We start from the raw sequence: 20,049 nt of genomic DNA, 5'->3' as shown, positions 1-20,049 counted from the left end.
TTCTATATTAAAAAATATGATAGAACAATTATACGACAATTTAATAATATTTTATTAGATTAGATGAATGTCTTTACTTTAAGGAAATTTTCGATAATAATTTATTTTCGAAATTACATATAGATATATCTTTTTCATTGAACATAAGAATATAAAGTTCGAGTTTATATTCTGATCTTTATTTTTTTTTTTTTTCTTTTTTTGCTTTTTCTTTTCTTTCCTTTCCTAGTAAAATTTTACGAACCGTGAGAACATCGATTGTCAATATTTTATAAATTTAAATGATTTCGATTGTAATACGATCTAACTTTCGCAAAACGTGAACGACATACATATGTAGGCGTATATCTATTTCACGAGTTCAAACTCTATTTTCAGTATCATGCTTTCGTCGCGACGTTGAATCCATGACCAAACGTTGGTACACCACACAAAATGCCTCCAGGGCGTTTTGTAAATGGGATCATATGAAAAAAAAAAGGAGAGACAGGAAAAAAAAAATAGAAGCTTGATGGAAGTTAAAACGAAGCGGCGACCTCGAACATGGGAAAATAGTAAGAAAAATGACATGTATACGTAAGAGAAGCATTGTTTTCCTTTCTTATTGTAATATATACGTCCTTGTCTAATCCGACGAAATGTCAGCTTTAACTCTACCAGCGAACGTAGCCCTTCTTTTCTTCCGCCTACGAAAAAAAGCTTGAAATATTAGACGATGCATAATTTATGTTTGAGAAAGGAGAAGTGTGAGATGAGGGTTTCCTCATTTTTTTTCCCTTCTTTTTTCTTTTCAGCTTAAAACTACCCTTCCCCGTGGTTAATCCATTTTATGGATCGATGTCGTATTAAAAAATAAAACTTGAGAGAGGAAAAAGTGGTGAAATGAAAAATTTTAGAAGGTAACGATATCGATTTGATATACGATTAGAATTAACTTTCGATTCTTCAGAGTTTAAAAATGTCTCCAACTTATTAGATAAATTCTAGGAAAGAGAACAAAAATCATGTCAAGTGTGTTCTTTCAATTTATTAACTATCTATATTTATCCGTTAAGTATTTGCCGAATCGATTTAATTATAGAAATTAATAATCAATAGGAAGTATTTGACAAGGTAATAAAATTAATTCGATATCCAATTAAAAAAAAATTGTTACTTATCGATCATCAAGACGATCAAAATTTATTAATCTAATTCCTAAGTGTAATTAAACAGAGTAAGAATTTCATCAAATCTGCTCCATTGGCTTTAGACTATTATCTAAATAGAGGGAAATGATCAGAGTTTGCTTTATTGACACAAATGTCATTGAAATCCCGGAAAATTTGGATAGAAATGGAATGGATATAGCAGAGTTAGATATTAGAAAGGTCTAACGATAGATCGATCGATAAATTAATGTGAACTAGTAATAAGTTCTACGGAGATTACAGAGGTTAATTAAGGCGAACCATAAATGTGTCAACGACTAGTTATGTTATGAGTATGCGAAACGCGAGAAAGCATAACTAGAACACATTCATGATAGGAATACTTATTGCATCTATATATAGTTATGTACTCGTATACTCGATCTTGAGATAAAAGATGATATTAATAATTTCTCTATCTTCTTTATTTTATATCTTAATGACAAATGAGATATCATCCAATATTAAACAACGAAAATAGTTTTCTGTTTAAAACATTTTTTATGATAAATATATAAATATGTACATTATATTGTATATATATATATATATATATACGAAGTAATAAAATAATATACAAAATGTAGTAATAAAAAAATAAATATTAATGAGTAATATATGATATAAAATAAATATAGTAAATAAAAGATTTGGTCGTTCTTATCCTAATTTATTTTACTGGTGTGTCGATATTTCCTCCAAGAATACTTTTAAGAGTACTTGTCGACGAATAACGACAGAAATCGGGTGTTCCATGAGCTCATACTCTTTTTCTAGGTCACCGAACTTCCGAAACCTCTTCTCATGAACGTAATCTAAAGGATCGAGCTTGATACTTTTCTGCAGGCAAACGAAAAACAAAGATGGATTTTATTGCGAATAAGAGCTCCTTCCTTTTTCACACTTTTCTATACTTTTATTATTTCAATGGAAGTATTTTACCGGGATAATGCGAATGTAATAACTTTAATCATTTATCTTTGATAACCCAATTAAATCAATTGATTCTGGAAGAAGAGAAAGAAAGAACAAATTTATAATATATTTCAAAGTCTACCATAGCTCATTAAGAGTTTTTTAGAATCTTATTATTTCTATATGAAACAAAAGAATATAGAAAAATTAATCTAGAAACTTTTCTCCATGATAATTTCCTTCCTACATATCACTCCAGAATATTGATCGTCTCTCTCCGGGTATTGAAACGTTCATTCTAGTAAGCTCTTTAAGATTAATTAATACGGATTCCTATGCAAGATATGTGTATATATATATACATATATATATGTGTGTATGTATGTGTATGAGTCCATATGTGTAATACGATTAGATTGTTTGACGAATAATTACATCTGTAAATTCTTCGATAAAACAAAAGAACGGCCAATGAATATTTAAGAAGAATCTAAATGTACTATATATATATATATATATATATATATATATATATATATATATATATATATATATATATATAACATGTGTCCTCAAATAGAAGCGAAAATATTTTTCCAAAGGAAGGAACAGGGACAGCAATTGAAAAATTCCTGAAAACATAGACGCGAAAATAAAAAGAAAGAAAGTCTGAGAAAAAATTCCTACTATAAATTTTAGTCGCATAACGTTGCGACGAAAAATTTAAGTTTAATTTAAAAAAAAAAAGAAATATATATATATATATATATATATAATAAATATTAAGAATTATTATCTTGTCGAAATAATAAATATGTATCAAGCTTGATAATGAAAGAAATTTCATATTGGCAGATGTTCCACGATAAGAAAGGTTGGATATTAAAATCAATGATTCAGCATCGTGACGTTACGGAGTTTTCGATGAATTAGCAAGTAAAAAAAAAAAAAAAAAAAAATTGCGAAACCAAACTCGTTCCTCAGAGAAATAACATTCTCGTTATATTCGACAGGGAATACTAAATAATAAGAATGAAGGATGCATGAAAGGAAACTGTGACGATCGATACATGCATAAAATTATCACGTATAGGATTATCTTTACTCTTGAGAGATATGAGTTTTATTTTGGATGAAAAAGAAACATATAATAATAATAATAAGAAGTTTTTGTTAGAAAAAAAAAAGTAATAATAAGAAGAAGAAGAAGAAGAAGAAGAAGATTCATTTTTGTAGACAAGTTAACGTTGCAGACAATCGAAGGCAAGAGATTGCCAAAATTTGAATCTTATTCGTTATTTGATTATTAAATAATAGATCAAATTATAAAATTTAAATGTCATTCTCAATTCATATAAATATTCTTATTTTACTAGGTATAAGTTCATTAAGTAACAATAATGTGTCTCTGAAAAATCAAAGTAAATTGTGTATCGTTACTTTATAAAAATTTGTTTTTATAAAAATTTATAACAAATTGTAAAAAATAAATTAGGAAAATTGTTTATAACAAATCATTTATAAAAAATTGTTTATAACAAATTATTAAATATATATATGCATATATATATATATATATATACATGCATGAATCATTTAATACCAATTTATAAAAATATAGCTTGTCGAAATTGTTTATAACAAATAGTTTATAAAAAGTTATTATATATATACATACATATATATGTATATATGTATACCTAAAAAGATCATTTGAATTTGTCAATTTATAAAAAATTACTTCTCAAAATTGTTTATAACAAATTGTTAAACAATTTGTTCATACATCCTTATACACATGCATATATGGTATTCATTTTATGTCAAATTAAAAAAAATTCATTTATCATGAAATTGTTTATAACAAATTGTTTATAACAATTTGTTAATAACAATTGGATGAAAAAATAGTAAAAAAATTGCCCTTTACAATGATATTTGTTTCAAATCTGTACGACTTTTACTTCCGGAGATATAACAATAGAAATAATTAATATTAATGATGACCCACTGACCTATATAATTTCTTGGAAAATCGTAGAAAACACAAATGAATTCATTGATTGAATGGCCGTAGTAGATTTTTACTATCAATAGTACTACGTGTAGTACTACGTGTAGTACTACGTACATATGTTACAAAAATCAATGAAAATCTTTCGAAGGCGATATCTTCGCAACGGAAAGTCGTAGAGAATTGATACAAATACCATTTTAACGGGAAAAATATTCTCCTTTTATCTACATACTCGTATTATATCGTTATAATAGAATATATTTCGTCAATGTTTGATAGACTCATATATATCATCAATTTATCGTACACATATATTTATGACATATCTTTTTTAATGAATTTCTTTGAAAATGAATTCTTTGATATTGTCGTTATGGTTTGATTTATTAAATAAGATACGATTTATTATGAGTTATTTACGAATAAAAAAAAAAAAATTAATTAATTAGTTTTCTAAAAATTTAAGATCGTTCATAATATGAATAATTACGATACTACATTTAAAATATTCAGAATATTTTAAATATGTGATCGAACGCGAAGAAAGATTTGAAGATATTAGAATGTAAATTATTATAAACTTGAACTTATTTCGATAAAAATATACATATGTATTAGTACAATTAAAATGGAAGTAATAGCTCATTTGAACTGCACTAAAGGAAAAAGGAGTCGACATAGAAATGTTCTATTTGAATGAAAGGACGAACTTTCACTCGGAAGAAAGAAAAGTCAGCTCGATTATTTCAATGCGAACCTTTTGTTTCTATTTCTTTATTTTCTTTTTTCTTCTCGTTTTATTTTGCAAGAGAAACGAATCTAAAAAATGTTCTCTTCTCTTCTATATTTTTTTTTTTGTTTTGTTTTGTTCCTTCTTACCTTTTTCATCTTCCTTTTTTCAATCATTTTCTCGCGTACCACCTGCGATGTAAGCAAGGAGTACGTTTTAATCAGTGGGAACTTGTGTTTCTTTTTTTTTTTTTTTTTTTTATTTTTTTCTAGAGCAAGAGAAGTGATTAAAGGAACCAAATTTTTCAGCCTTGTGCTTGCTTTTTTTCTTTGCCCTTAGTAACCTTTGTGAGCGATTATTTCTTATTCATTTTTTCTTTTTTTTTTTTTTCTCAAGGACGACACTGATACTCCGAAAGGATATTTTTGCTTTCTTTAAGACATTACGAATGGACAAGAATACATTTTATATAAAAAGAAGACAAGAAAAGAAATTCGTCATAAAAATATCAGTAGGACGAAGAATATTAAAAGAGAGAGTTGGAGAATTTTTAATTCTCTCTCAGTTTTCAACTTTTCTTTCCTTCTTTCTTTTCTTTTTTTTCTTTTTTCTCTTACAAAAATATGTTATAAAATATCACAAAGATTTACAAATGCACCGCCAGAGATTATATTTTATAATTTATTTCCTCGCGAAAATGTATGTTTCTCTGTTTTGAATCACAGAGAGAAATAAGTTCCAAAAGTCTAGAAGTATAAATCTGATCCATGTGTAATCGAGTTAAGTTAAACGTTCGTGCATTCCATGTTACAAATCGTTTAAACTTTAAAAAATAGCATAGAACTTTCTTATTTCAATTTTCTCTTTAATTTCTTTTTTTTGTTTTTTTTTTTGTTTTTTTTTTATCTTCTGAGTTGAAGTACATATCCTTGTGGAGAGGACGAATTTTACACGAATTGAATTTTTTGACCAACTCCCTGGAAAATCGTTTGTTCTTCTTTTCTTTTCATTTTAATCGTACTATTGCCTATACCTAACATCGATCGTTTCAATTCAGAATTGGAAAAGTTTTAAAGTGCCAAAGGATTTTACCAACCGCGACGACATTATTGGAATATTCCTATATACAGAACAGATTCGAAAAATTCCTTTCGACCAAATCCTTTCTAGATTCTTAACCTACTTAATAAAAATTTCGATATCGCTAATGGAATATGTTTATAGTTTTAATTCCTCCGATATCGATCAACATACGAACGAAATTAATTTAATGATCCTTTCATTAATTAATAAATCACATTTCGACAACTTGTTTAAACTGAAATAGAAATCCAACAGAGTTATAACAAATTTTGTAACAAATAAACTCAATCGTTCAACTTTATTAATTTTTCGTATGGTAAGCTTGAAAGCTTCGATAATGAAGATCGAAGTTAACGAATTTGAAATGACGTAGTCTGTCAGTTTTACAAACTTAACTATATAGCTTTTCATTTTATTACTGATAAACTTTGTCTATCGAACAATTAACATCGAGTTTAACTCTCCGAGCGTGAATTATATTTTCATTTATCAAGAAAGTTATTCACTTAATAGCAAATATATGATACCAACTTTCATATAGGATATCAACTTCAACATTACGAGACACGTACACATGGAATTTATAAAAGAAATTACACATTCTTTCTTTTTCCTTTATCCACGAGGAAATTCTTTATAGCTGTTGCTTTTCTTAAAAAAAAAAAAAAGAAAAAAAAAGAAAAACTAAAGAGAAGCATTGTGCGTGTATATGTGAAAGAAGGAATCCTTCTGATCCTTTCTAATGCAGTTCCTTCGATTCAACGTCCATCAGTAAGTCAGAAGATTTTACGAAAGAAGTTTCGCAGACAACTTTTATAAACTTTCAGGCAGATGTGTATTACTTTTATGCTCATATCGTTTCGCTGGGAACTTTGTCATCAATCCTTCTTTCTTCTTTCCTCTGAAACGCAATAAAATTCTCTTTCTCTTTCTCGTCCCCCCCTCTCTCTCTCTCTCTCTCTCTCTCTCTCTCTCTCTCTCTCTTTCTCTACGATATATTTTAGTTGATATATATATATATGTATATATGGAGAAAAAATATTTTCGATATTCTCATTTTATCGTAAGCAACGTAATAAAATATTTCTCACGTTAAAAATCAATATGGAACTTCAAAATATCAATTATAATACTTTCGTAATTTATTTTAAATTCTAATTGGATTTAACCAAGTGATTTGACGTATTTTAAATTGAAGAGATATAATTATAATTTCCTTCTACTTAAACGATTAAATATTGATTTGAAGTTTAAAAAAGAAAAAAAAGAAAAAAAGAAACGAAAAAAAAAAGTCGATTATAATACTTTTGCTTTTAATAAAATTTATTTTAAGTTTAGATTGGATTTAATTAAATTAACGTATTATAATATTAAAAAATATAACTTTGATTTATTTTTAATTAAACGATATAATGCGAGAGACGTTTGATTAATGCGTATATTGATCGAAGAGCATGATTAACAAGTAACGAATGTCAATGTGTCAGTAAATCGAAGTAGAATGATCGTTCTTAGGAATTTGTTCTCGCAAAAGGGTCAATTGTATTCATCAGCTTAAGAGAATGTACATACGTGTATAATATCACGAAACGCTTTCTTGCGAGACTATCGACATCAATCAGAGCTCGTATAATACTCGTTTGATATTAATACAAAGTCCTTGACTATTTTTACAAATGATGATTTTTTTAATCTATCTATACCGCGCAACAAAAAAAGAAAGAACGAAGCGAGGAAATAACGAACGAGATTATCTTAAGAGATTTTTAAGTTGTCAATGAATGCATGTGTGTACGATATCCGCATTCCACTTGCATCGACAAAAGTGGAGCTTGCACTTTGCGTTATGCTGTTTCACAAAGTGCTAAGCTCCATCGAAAAGAGGAAAAAAAAAAAGAATAAAATAAAACGTAGGAATGCTTTTAGAAGCAAGAATTATTTGAAAACGTCTTTTATCTTGGCAAACTAAATATTTTTAGAAAGGCCAGTTTAAAGGGACTATCAATCGACATTTATCGATTATGATAAAGCTACACTTATGTTAACATTCTATAGAAATTATTCGATAGATCGTATATTTTAAATTATTAAAATTCACATTATTCACGTTCTTTCAATTAAACATACGATACTACAACTATTTTATTGTATAATAACTATATATTAAAAAATTGCTCAATACAAAAAAAAGTTTTTAAAGGATTTTAAACGTTCAATATATAGAATTGAAATCACTTATAAAATACTACGCTTTAATATTTATCTTACTTTGGAAGATATAAAAAGAATATCTCCAACAAATATTATTTCATATCGAAAAAATTATGGTAGAAGATAATTAATCTTCTTTCCACGTGAGCATAAGTTTCATATATTCCTTTTTTTTTTTCAACTTGAAAACTGTACGAGAGAGATGTTTTAAATGATTTATTCTGTGTAAACTCTTTGATGTTGAAAGAAATTCTGGAAATAGGAGGAAAAAAACTGCTTTATTTCGAGCCACATTTTACATTTTCATTTTACATGCATACGATCAAAGAAAGGTTACAAAATCTCAAAGTTGTTGAAAGAAATGGCGAAAGAAAAGAAATAAAAAAAAAAGAGAGAGAGAGAGAGAAAGAGAGAGAAATAGAAAAATATCAGTGTGTATTAGTATATTAGAAGACGATAACTGCGTTGTCGAAACCGATAAGAAGTATGGGCCACCATTATCGACTCTCAGGACGATCTATATATTAACGTTGACTCCCCTAACTTATCGGACTTCCGCCAGATGCTGTGCAAAACTTTTTGGTACGATCTAAGGGAAAGTTTGCATAGAAAACTTATGGATGCCCATCAACTTGATATTAAAATTATGAAAAAAAAAAAAGAAAGAAAGAAAAAAAAATAGGACATATACGTATTCACCTTATAAAGATATTCGATCATTTAAATCATTGAATATATATATATATATATATATATATATATATATCACATACGACAATATTTTATATATTTACATTTATTAAAAGTCCCCCTAAAGAGGAGGTTTTGAAATATTTAAAAAGAATCATTTGTCTTTTTCACGTAATAAGTTATTTATTTTGTTCATAAAAAATCCATTAAAAAAAAAAAAAAAAAAAAAAAAAAAAAAAAAAGAACTTATAATTAAATAGTCTACTTTCGTATATAAAAGTTTTAATGTTTAAACTTTATGGCAATCTTCTAAATTCTCTTTTGATTCTCTTTATATAGCTGCAGTATAATCAAACGATTATATACGCAATTTACCTCGTCGTTTACGGACTTTCACGGATATAATGAAATATTTCTTTCGAAAATGAAGATGAAATAAAAATAAAAGGGTAAAGTTTTGTCATTTATACTCGAATTTGATTATACTTTATAAGTAAATTAATATATATCTGTTTACTTCTTCTTCTTCTTCTTCTTCTTCTTCTTTTTCAAAAGTCTTATTAATCTTACGTTTAAAGAAAATTAAAACAATAATGAATTTTAGTCAACACAGACCATCCTATTGTTGTTAGAAAGTAATATACCGTGTTGTCTGAATGACTTGCTTCATATAACTTTTCTATTATATTTAAGAACAAGTTTCTTTCATTTTACTATTTATAAAAGTTCACTTTTATATTCTATATTATTTATTGTGCGTATTCATAGATATACTTTTTTTATAATATTGAATTTAACAATTTCCTTAATAATAAACTAATTAAAAAGTATTCTAACTTACGTCGAAGATATTTATATTATGTAATAAAAAATAAATAAAAAGTCGATAGATAAAAGCATCTTTAAAGATCGAACAATATATTTTCCGATGAAAGAATTGTCTCTCTCTCTCTCTCTCTCTCTCTCTCCTTCTCTTTTTCTTTCTCTTTCAAAGTAGCTTGAGACTTTTATTTATCTTTCCATCTTGAATTCTAATCCCATCTTAATATCGAAAAATTTTACAACGATCGACATCACATTCGTCGAATGAGAATAAATTAATGTTAAAATCAATGACAAAATCAAATTTATTTTCTATTAAAAATAAATAATTAAATAAAAATAATAATAATAAATATATAATATACATATCGTCGCTAAACTTTAATCGAAAATATTTCTATTGATTTTAATACAGGATATACAATATTTCCCGTAGTATTATTTTTAACAGGGCGCAAGAGAGAGAGAGAGAGAGAGAACAATATATATCACATTTTTTAAGAAATTTCGTTTTTAAAAATATTTCTCTTTCGCAAAATATCAAGGATTATCTTTAGAGTCTCGTAAAATAAAGCGAATAATATTTTTACTTTTTTTTTTACTTTTTCTGTCAGAGATATACAATGGGGCATACCTTTGTAAAAGTTTAACGGAATAATTGGACGATTTTCTTCGTCAAAACATCTCCCAAAGAAAGCTTTTTTCCTGAATAAAAAGGACACAATTATGTTTTAAAATTTACCATACTAAAATTGCTTAGCTCTCAGCACATAGTGAGAATCAAAAAACTTGAGAAGATAAAAATACGTGTAATAACTAGGAAAGATAAATATAGAAAGTTGGATCAACAAGTTGAAATGTATATTTCTTTCTTTTTTCTTTCTTTTTAAGGTAAAAAAAAAAAAAAAGAAAAGAAAAGAGAGAAAGAGAGAAAGAGAGAGAGAGAGAGAAAATAAATTAAAATGGATGTGTAAAGTTAAGGAAAAACATTTTTGGGTGTTCGTTCATCGAATATTCGTAAAGGGAATCGTTGAGAGGAAAAAAATAAAAACGACAAGGAGGGTTTTTCTAAGGCGATTGTTTCGAAAAATTCGCATTTGATACTGATACGTTGGTAAGGAAATCCCAAGATGGTCTTTACCGATACTTCTTCGACCCTTCGAAAAAACATTTTATTCAAATGTAAAAGTCGATCGAATATACGTTTCGTTGTAACAAACGACGTGGTACGATCATCGAAGGGACATTTCCCTCTATCGACTACATAAAATTGGAAAAACGATCGAATACATTTGATTCTACAGTAATTCGATTTAAATAGCAGCTTAACGGGAGATTTCCGACGGTTAGTATCTTTGCGAGTGAGCCAAGAACAAAGAATAAAAATAAGAAAAAAAAAAAAAAAAAGGACAATGGGGAGTAGGTACGAGACAAAAAAAAAAGAAAAGAAATATCTTCATAAAAGTATTTAAGATAAAACGAATTCGTGTAAATCTTTAAAAATTAATTGTACAATTCCGTTTCTTTTCGTAAGGAACTGCAATAAATCAACAATTTTTTTATCAATTGTATTTTACTTATAAATAATAATATTTAAAAGGCTTTTAAAAAGAAAAATCGATCTCGTATTAGCGATTAAATTTATCTGAAGCTACATTTTATCATCCTGTTATTCGTGGAAACAACAAATTCTTTGCTTCTATTTACGTGATTCTTGGTATAAAGATTTTTCGATTATATAGAAAAGAGAAAGATATTTCTATTAAAAAAAAAAAAAAAAAAATAAAAAAGAAAAAAAAAATAAAAAGAAAAATTCCTAGGAAAAATCAATTGACAAAAATAAGAGATAAAATATTTATTCAATGTAAACGAATCTATTTGATTTTATTAAAGGGGGAAAAAAAAAAAACTATAATTATATGATCAAACGAGAATATTTATAATAAAGTATGACGAAGTTTATTTTTATGAAAGAAGATAGAAGAGTATATAGTAAATTTTGAAATAATGATCAAGCCGAAATGCCTCGTTAAAATTTATGCACGTCAGTCGAGATGATCAACTTAGTAGATGAGGAAGCAACCGATTTCATATCGCCGTAACGTCCAAGGAAGATTGAACCGTGCTTATTTAATGCATGACCTGTTCCTAGAAATCCAATGAAACTGTCAAAGGGAAAAGTATAAAAATGAGAAAGACCAAATATATTATATTCCTTTTTTTTTTTTTTTTTCTTTTTTTTTTTCCTTCCAAGTTACTAAACGTAAAACATTTGATATTCAATTATTTTTTATATTAATCCTTAATTTATATCAAATCACTTTAATACTAATGAAACTAAAAAAGAAAAGAATGATGCCAAAAAATGTATTATCGGAGTTATAACTTACTTAAGTAAGAGATATCCCTCACATTTCTTTTAATAATTCAATGAAGATACGTCAATGAAAGAGGATGCTTCCTTCTTCTTAAAAAGGATCTCAGAAAATTCTACGAGATAAGAATTGCAAGGAATAAAAAAAGAAATATTCGAGCGGACGAATTGAAGAACGTTGATCGTTCCCTTTCATGCGACAATAATCTCGATCGACTTCAAAATAGTTGTGGACTCATCCTGATTTCAAAATTCATATTTTTATGTATTCTCCTTTTTTTTTTTTCCTTTTCCAAAAAGGATTGAAGAATGGCTTTAAGATGAAATCAGGGTATTGTAGAAGGAACTATGGCATTGAAAGCAAATCTATTCCGGAAAAACATTATTATAAAGAAAATAAGCGATCGAATAGAATGTTTTATTGAACATTTATGTTTCTCATAAACTATATCAGTGGATGGTTGTCGTAATGCTAATCATAATTTTTAAATCAATTATTATAATAATAATGATATTCGAAAATCATTCGTTAATTAATTATCCTCTACAAAATGTATTCAGTCAATTATTATTACTATAATTTATTGCCAATTAGAAATTATTAAATTTTTCTCGAAAATCTTTTTTCTAAGCTTCACAAAAATCACCCTTTGTACAAATCATCGTTCATGTATTTAATGATAATATTTCATTGTAAGCAATGAGTTAAAATCCTAATGTAAGCTATTTTCTACTTGGCTATCATTTCCCTTTTTCTCTTTATCTTTTTATCTATTTCTTTTTTCTTTTTCAGAGGAAAAGGATATACCAACGTGTATATATATATATATATATATATATATTTTTTTTTTTTCTATAAAACTTTTTAATAGCTTTTCCTATTGGACTAGCATGCCTTACCATTCAAACACGACAGCATCAAACAACATCTTTTAAAATTATCGTTCTTTTTATTATAATAGAAAGGAAATTAGATTTATTCGTTTATGAGGATAAGAACTTGAACAGAAGGAAATAGTTCGACATATTTTGTTCTATTTCTAAATATGTAAAAAAAAAAAAAGTATATATATATGACTATTAAAAAAAAAAAAAAAAAAAAAGTGAATCAATAAAAGGAAATAAATATAACTTTATACAATCCTTCAAAAGAATTTTCTCATGAACTTTTTTTATTACCTATAGTACATCGCCAATTTTTTTTTCTTTGTTCCATTTTTAATGATCTACATTTTTCTTGAGTCAAGGGGAAAACTTTGATCATTAAAACGACAATAAGTAAGTATGTATTTGTTTCAGATGAAAAAAAAAAAAAAAAAAAAAAAAAAAAAAAAAAAAAAAAAAAAAAAAAAAAAAAAAATAAATAAAAACAAAAAGAACGATAAGAAGATACACGATACTACATACTCTTAATTAATACTAGTCTAACTACGTGCATTACTAATTATAAAATCTTCTTCATTATTATATTTATATCATTATATAATATATATATATATCATTATTATTTATCATCGATATTATTAAAATATTCCCTCTGTATACTCGACTGCGAATTAATCGAAAGAGAATCACATTATCATTTATATTAATTCCTTCGAAAAACGATACTCTTGGGAACGGAAAAGTCATCAAGGCTGTTCATCACCTTTCGTTCGAAACTTGTTAAACTTCAGCGATAGATATGAACAAAATATAAAAATTCTGGCTCCTAAAATTAACTGGAAGAGATTTTCCTCCCGTTTGCAAATAACAGGACCGTCGCAACAACGTCGATAAGCGTCAATCACCTATTAATCAGCTATTAAAAACGATCATTCGTGCTTTCTGAATTTCGTACAATACAACGAAATCCACGATAAGACTTAATCTTTGCAACTGCGAACACAAAAATTCAAATAAATCATATCATCGATTAAACCATCATTTATAAAATAAGACCTTCCTTGTTTATCAAAATCGATCAAAAATTATGGCTTTTCCAATTGTTAGCCATTATAAAACCAGGAATGATAAACAACAATTTTAAAAGTTGTCGTCTCAGTTTTTCAAAACTACCCCTTCTTGGATTCAGTATAACATTTGCTTTCTCAAGTAAACTTTCATAAATTCGATGAAAGCACATTCTTTCGAACTTTACGCAAGTCACATTAATTTTACAAATAGTCTCTAAAGTCGTTAATATAAAGAAACTATTGCTCGTTGGTTTGTCCAATTGTTGTACGAATTTTCTTCAATCTTTCATGATTTTGACAATATTTTATATCAAACGTATATTTATATCCGTGAAATAACTTTAAAATATAATAGATGGACAGGCGAGAATTCTTGAAAATTTAATCATAATTTGTATTATAACATTTACAAATAAAAATGATGAATGATTTGATGAAAAAAAAAGAGATATACTTGTAATCAAAATCTGTTTAATTTCAGTTGAAAATCATCAATAAAATGATGTAAAATCATCAATAAAAATTTTCTCCATTTAGATTAATTACTATCCTGATCGAACATAATCGTAAACGTTTGAAACAAATAAAATTTCTTTTTCTAATATCCTTTTTCCTTCATTTATGAAAGGAAATAAGGATGTCGATCGAGATGAATACGAAGAAAATTCGTCCAAGTTATGCGCTTTCCATTAAAGCAGCGCTTGAACTCTTTGTTGAATTTTTGATAAATCACCTTGGACGTATGTTTTTACATGCTACGTTTTGACATGCTACGACGGTTACTTTTGATTTTGATCGATGTTACTTCCTACTCGATCTGAGAATTTTGATAGTCTAGACGGGCAAACATTTTTCATTGAGGAGCTCTTTCATGCACGAGATTTCTTGGTTTCCTGATATATAGTTGATATTAAATTATGGTCCTAACGTACTCGCGTTCGATCACCTACAAATTTCTATTAACCCGTTAATAGTTAAATTGTGTGTTGAATAGTATAATTTGAGAAAGTACCTTTTACTATTTAAAATTAAAAATTTTTATGAGAATCAAATAATATTCATAAATTTAAGAAGTTTTAAAATATTTTGTGATAGCAATGAGGTAAAAAAAAAAAAAAAAAAATCTTAACGCGTTCTATCGTCTCTTACATTGACATATAATTAATAATTATGTTTATGAGTTTCATATCTGAATTTAATTTTACATTCAAAGTAAATTCAACGTAGAAATAATACAGAATGATAAAGAGTTGAGAAATCTGAAAAAAAAAAAAAAACATAAATATCGTAATGTCTATATTTATTAACAATTGAAACAATATTTCAGAAAAGCGTCCATTTTTCCTTTATATTTTTCAAAAAGCTTTCGATTCCTTTCAAAGCTCTTTGACCGTCATGCTTCTATTTAGATGTAGCCCCAAACCACAATTAGAATAGAACACAACGTGGAAATGATGCGGAAACGACATGAACACGTTATGGAAACGACACATAAACGACAGGGAAACTAAACGGATACGACGAATAAACGTCAGGAAAACGACGCAGACACGACATGAAACGATTCTGTCCTTTTCATAACGGACCGTGTCTTACTTTATCTTTTTCTTTTTTTTTTTTTTTCTTCTTTTCTTTTAAAAAAATGGTGTTTACTTGATAACATATTTCATTTTCTTTCAAATCGATTTATCACGAAAGAACATTATCGGGTGTAATCATAGGATATAGATTTCACACTAGGACACTTCACAAATTTACACTTGTGAAACTCTTTTGTAGCAAAAAGCTTCGATGAGAAATATTGTTCATGCTATAATTGATTGAAAAAGTTGAAAATTCGTACTAATGTTAATTGAAATTCATAGAAAAGCACAAAGCTTAACAACTTGCATTTCGTCATAATAATGAGACTGCCTCTTCCGATGAAAGACGAAATAAATTAATTAAAGAAATTAAATTCATTGTAAAATCTTTGATACACTTTTCACATGAAATTTGTAAAATCCGCTTATGTAAAAAATGATACACGTAGATGCATTAAAAGAAGGACTACAGTTCGTTTTCAAAATCTTTGTTTTTCTTTAAACTAAAAAAAAAAAAAAAAAAAAATTACAGAATGATGAATGAATGTAAAATAATAATCACATATAGATTCAGAAATAAAGTAATCTCAAAAAAAATCATAAAAATATATTCCTTTCTAATTACGTTATTTCTCTATATCAGTCGTGGTGTAAATCTTCATCTACAGTGTTACGCCATAACATACGAAAATAAATAAAATCAGAAATAAAATAATCACAAGAAAAATAATGAAAATTATTAATCAGATTTATTTATTTTTTTCTTTTTCTTTTTCTGAACAATGAAACTTCTATGTATTAATACTTAACACGATTAAAAGATCGCACATAAAACATACGTTTTAATTTTTAATTTGAAAAATCTATACTAACGACAGAAATGAAATATATACGATAAATAGCTCCAAAGATATGTATATAGAGTAATGTATGCAAGAATGTTCAATGAAATGAAAATAATTAGTTTGGAATCTATGACTACAAAAACCAATAGTGTATATATATATATATATATATAAATATAAAGGGTGGTCCTTTAATGTAATACCATATCAGTAATAGAATATCTTCTTGGTTTATTGAGATGCAGAAAAATATTTTTTACGTAAGACAACGAAGATGACCAAAAGGGACAGGCGATAATGAGAACGACCAAAAGGGACAAGCGATGACGAGAACGACCAAAAGGTATAGACGACAATGATGACGAGAAGGAGAAGGGCGAAAAAGGATCGACGATAAGGACAACGAGGATGACAGCTGCTCGGTTGAAGATGCCATCGTCGCTAAATATTTTTTACATCACAATAAACAGAAGAGGTATTTAGGATGCTTTTTTGGTATTACTTAAATGGACCATTTTGTATATGAACACACACGTGAAATTCGGAATATGCCGAAGGCTTTAATAACAAACGAATGATATAACATTACTCGAAGAGAAATGTTAATAATTTAAGAGTTAATGCACGATGCTTAATAAGATGTGGAAAATGAATTAGTCTTTCTCTCTCATTCTCTTAGCCTCTCTCTCTCTCTCTCTCTCGTTCGCTCGCTCACTTTCTCGTTTTTTCTTCCCTTTCACTAAACTCACTCTAGTCAATTTCCAAGAGCTTTTGTTTTCCAACGATACGATTTACTCATTTCCTTCCCTTTCCTTATCCCCCTCTCCATTGCATCTCTGCCCACGTTCTATCGTTTGATATACACACGTTCTCAAGTGTTCCACAATCAAGTTAGGAGGACGCAACATGAATGATCGATCTTCTCCATATATCGATTTATTAACATGCACGGTGTGTGTTTATATTATATTATGGTTAGCAACGATGTTGTACAATGAAGTATATATATATATATATGTTATATATCCACATATACATAGAGAGTAAAACATAATAAACAATAAATAGAAATGAATCGAGGAATGAATTAAATTGAAAAATTCGAATTTAATTATAGATATCAATTTTTTTCTTTTTTGTTCTCTACATTTATCCACATTCAAATTTGTAAAGTCAAATCAACTATATATATAGTTTAAAACAATATTTCTTCTCATTTGATAAATTATCATGGAAAAAAAGTAATCACACTTATGGAAATAATATTATTATTTCTTGGAGCTATAATAGCTAATAAAAAATATGGAATAAAAGAGAAAACGATAGAAAGAAAGAAAAAAAAAGAAAAAAAAAAAAAGAAAAAAAAGAAAAATAATAAAAATGAGAAAAGAATAAATTACATCGGAAGCATTTCCATGAAGGAAATTCACGGAATATTTTCAGTTTTAAACCATGCCAAAGAATTCTCTAGAGAGTTTCAGTCGATCTGGAAATGAATAAATAAATAGAACGATATCGCTAACATACGCGCGAACTATCGTATTCCCTACACATACATATGTAACTAGATACATAAGTTTAGAAAGAATGCATTTCTTCAAAGTGAACAAAATCTATGCGTGCTTTCCAATTTCTATTTCATTTAATACGAAGAAATAGAATATATAGAAACTGAAAGAACTTGTTCGTATTAGTCTATTCGTTTAATACCTTAGAGAAATAGATACTAGTGGATAGCTTTTCTGATAAGAAGAAGAAGAAGAAGAAGAAGAAGAAGAAGAAACAGTTCGGTCTTTCGTTTTTTCGAACCCCTTAAACGACTTACAAACTCATTGGAAAGAACGATTTTACTCGTTAAAAAGAATTCTTAATCTCTTAAAAAGTAAGAATCTAATAAGATAATGAGATAGATAGTTAGAGAACAAAGATTACAGTGATGTGTCCTCGTTTATTTCAATTTTGTATTTCATCTTCTTTTTAAGAGACAATTCGAAGAAAGTATGTACTTTAATTAAAAGAACGGATAGCAGAAAACATGGGGATAAGATTTCACTGCTTCGTGAGATTCAACTGACCCGTTGAAGCTCGTTTTTCAAGACCAACGTATTCCCCTTTAGTAATAAAGCACGTTCTACGTTCGTCTACTATCACTTTTTTATTTTTTTCATTCTTTTATGATAATAAAAGGGTCAAAGGAAATAGAAGAAGATTGGTGTTTACCAGCTGTAAATTTCAATCGATCTTTCACATTGTAAGAAAGAAAAAAAAAAAAAGAAAAAGAAAAAGGAAATGAATAGAACGGACGAACACTTTAGAAATGACTTGAAAAAGTCAGAAAGGAATTCTAAAAGAGGATTGAAAATTGAAGAAGAACAGAATGAAATCAATGAAATAGGATCAGGATATAAAATGAGCTACGTCGACGGCCTGTCAGAGCCATTCTAATACTTCGTCAAAAGTTTATTAATGTTTGATTTGCTTTTCTCTTGTGTTTTTTTTTTCAATTTTCTTTTTTTTCTTCGTTTTTCTTTTTTGAATTAATCTCATTGTTTTTGAGGATGTTCGCGAAATTAAATATGAAATTTCTATTCTATTTCGATCATTCAAAATATATAGAATAATTTATAAATCGATATCATAGAAATAAATGTATAAGTATGAATGTTAGAATGTACATGATATAAATTTACGCTGTTTGATATCACAATATGAACTTTGATATTGACAGAGAAGGGACTAACAATTAATAGGAAACCCATAGGTTCTATATAAGACAGAAGCCAATAACCCTTTGTAAGATTTCCCTTTACCTATTCCTATTGTTCTATGTTTGTAGTTCATAGGAAATTCGATAGTACAGAATATCTTTTGTGATAAATCTACTATACCTTTCTAGATATCTTGTTATATGTACTAACGTATTTCTCACAACAAAGTGGGATTACGAAAGTGTGCATCTCTCTTATCTACGTCCAGCAGGAAGCGTTAACCCACTTATATGCATTCCCGATATGTCACACGAACTATGATTTATATTTAAACGAATCCATTAGGCGATTGAAATTTTACTCTATTGTCGAACACGTTAGAAACCTTACTGAGTACGATGTCGACATTTAAAAAGATACTTTATCTTATTATATATAGAAGAATTATATGATAAAATATCGATCTTTTTTATTCAATTCAATTAAATAAAATAACTTTCTTGAAGGATATAAAAGAAACATCTGTAAGATTAAATATTTAATTATAAATTTTTAATTTCAATTTATGTAAATAAAAATTTTTACCGGAATCTTTTTTATTATTTATCAGTCATTATTTCGTTTACGTATAATGTTAAAGTTTTTTCTATTTTTTATTGCAAATTTAATATATATAGATACTTTAAATATTTATATATTTTCTATATATTACATTTAGTAAAAAAATATTGAAAATTCAGTAGAAAAATAAAATACCGAAGTAGTGACGAGTAAACAATAGGAAAGATCAAAAATCATGAATATTACATGAATAAGAGTAACGTAAAAAAAAAAAAATATTTAAAAATAATCAAAAAATCCAAAAAAAAAAAAAAATGATAAATTTCTTTGTAAAAATATCTATTTAGAAAACTTTATTCAACTAT

At 27.2% G+C, this 20,049-nt stretch overlaps 1 protein-coding gene across 3 annotated transcripts in view; it reads left to right on the top strand.

Moving 5' to 3' along the window:
• Positions 1–20,049, top strand: part of LOC124954133 — a 156,153-nt gene that overhangs the window by 20,718 nt on the left and 115,386 nt on the right. The window contains exon 2 of one of the 3 annotated variants that reach the window (XM_047506581.1): positions 379–554. The exons of the other annotated variants lie outside the window; for them this stretch is intronic. The gene's annotated coding sequence lies outside the window, so the exon portion shown is untranslated. The remainder of the gene's footprint in view (positions 1–378; positions 555–20,049) is intronic. 3 annotated transcript variants of the gene reach the window in all.

Source organism: Vespa velutina, chromosome 14 (genome assembly GCF_912470025.1).
Source record: "Vespa velutina chromosome 14, iVesVel2.1, whole genome shotgun sequence".
Lineage (NCBI taxonomy): Eukaryota > Metazoa > Arthropoda > Insecta > Hymenoptera > Vespidae > Vespa > Vespa velutina.
Note: the sequence above shows the minus strand (reverse complement) of the source record. Positions and strands in the feature narration are given on the sequence as shown.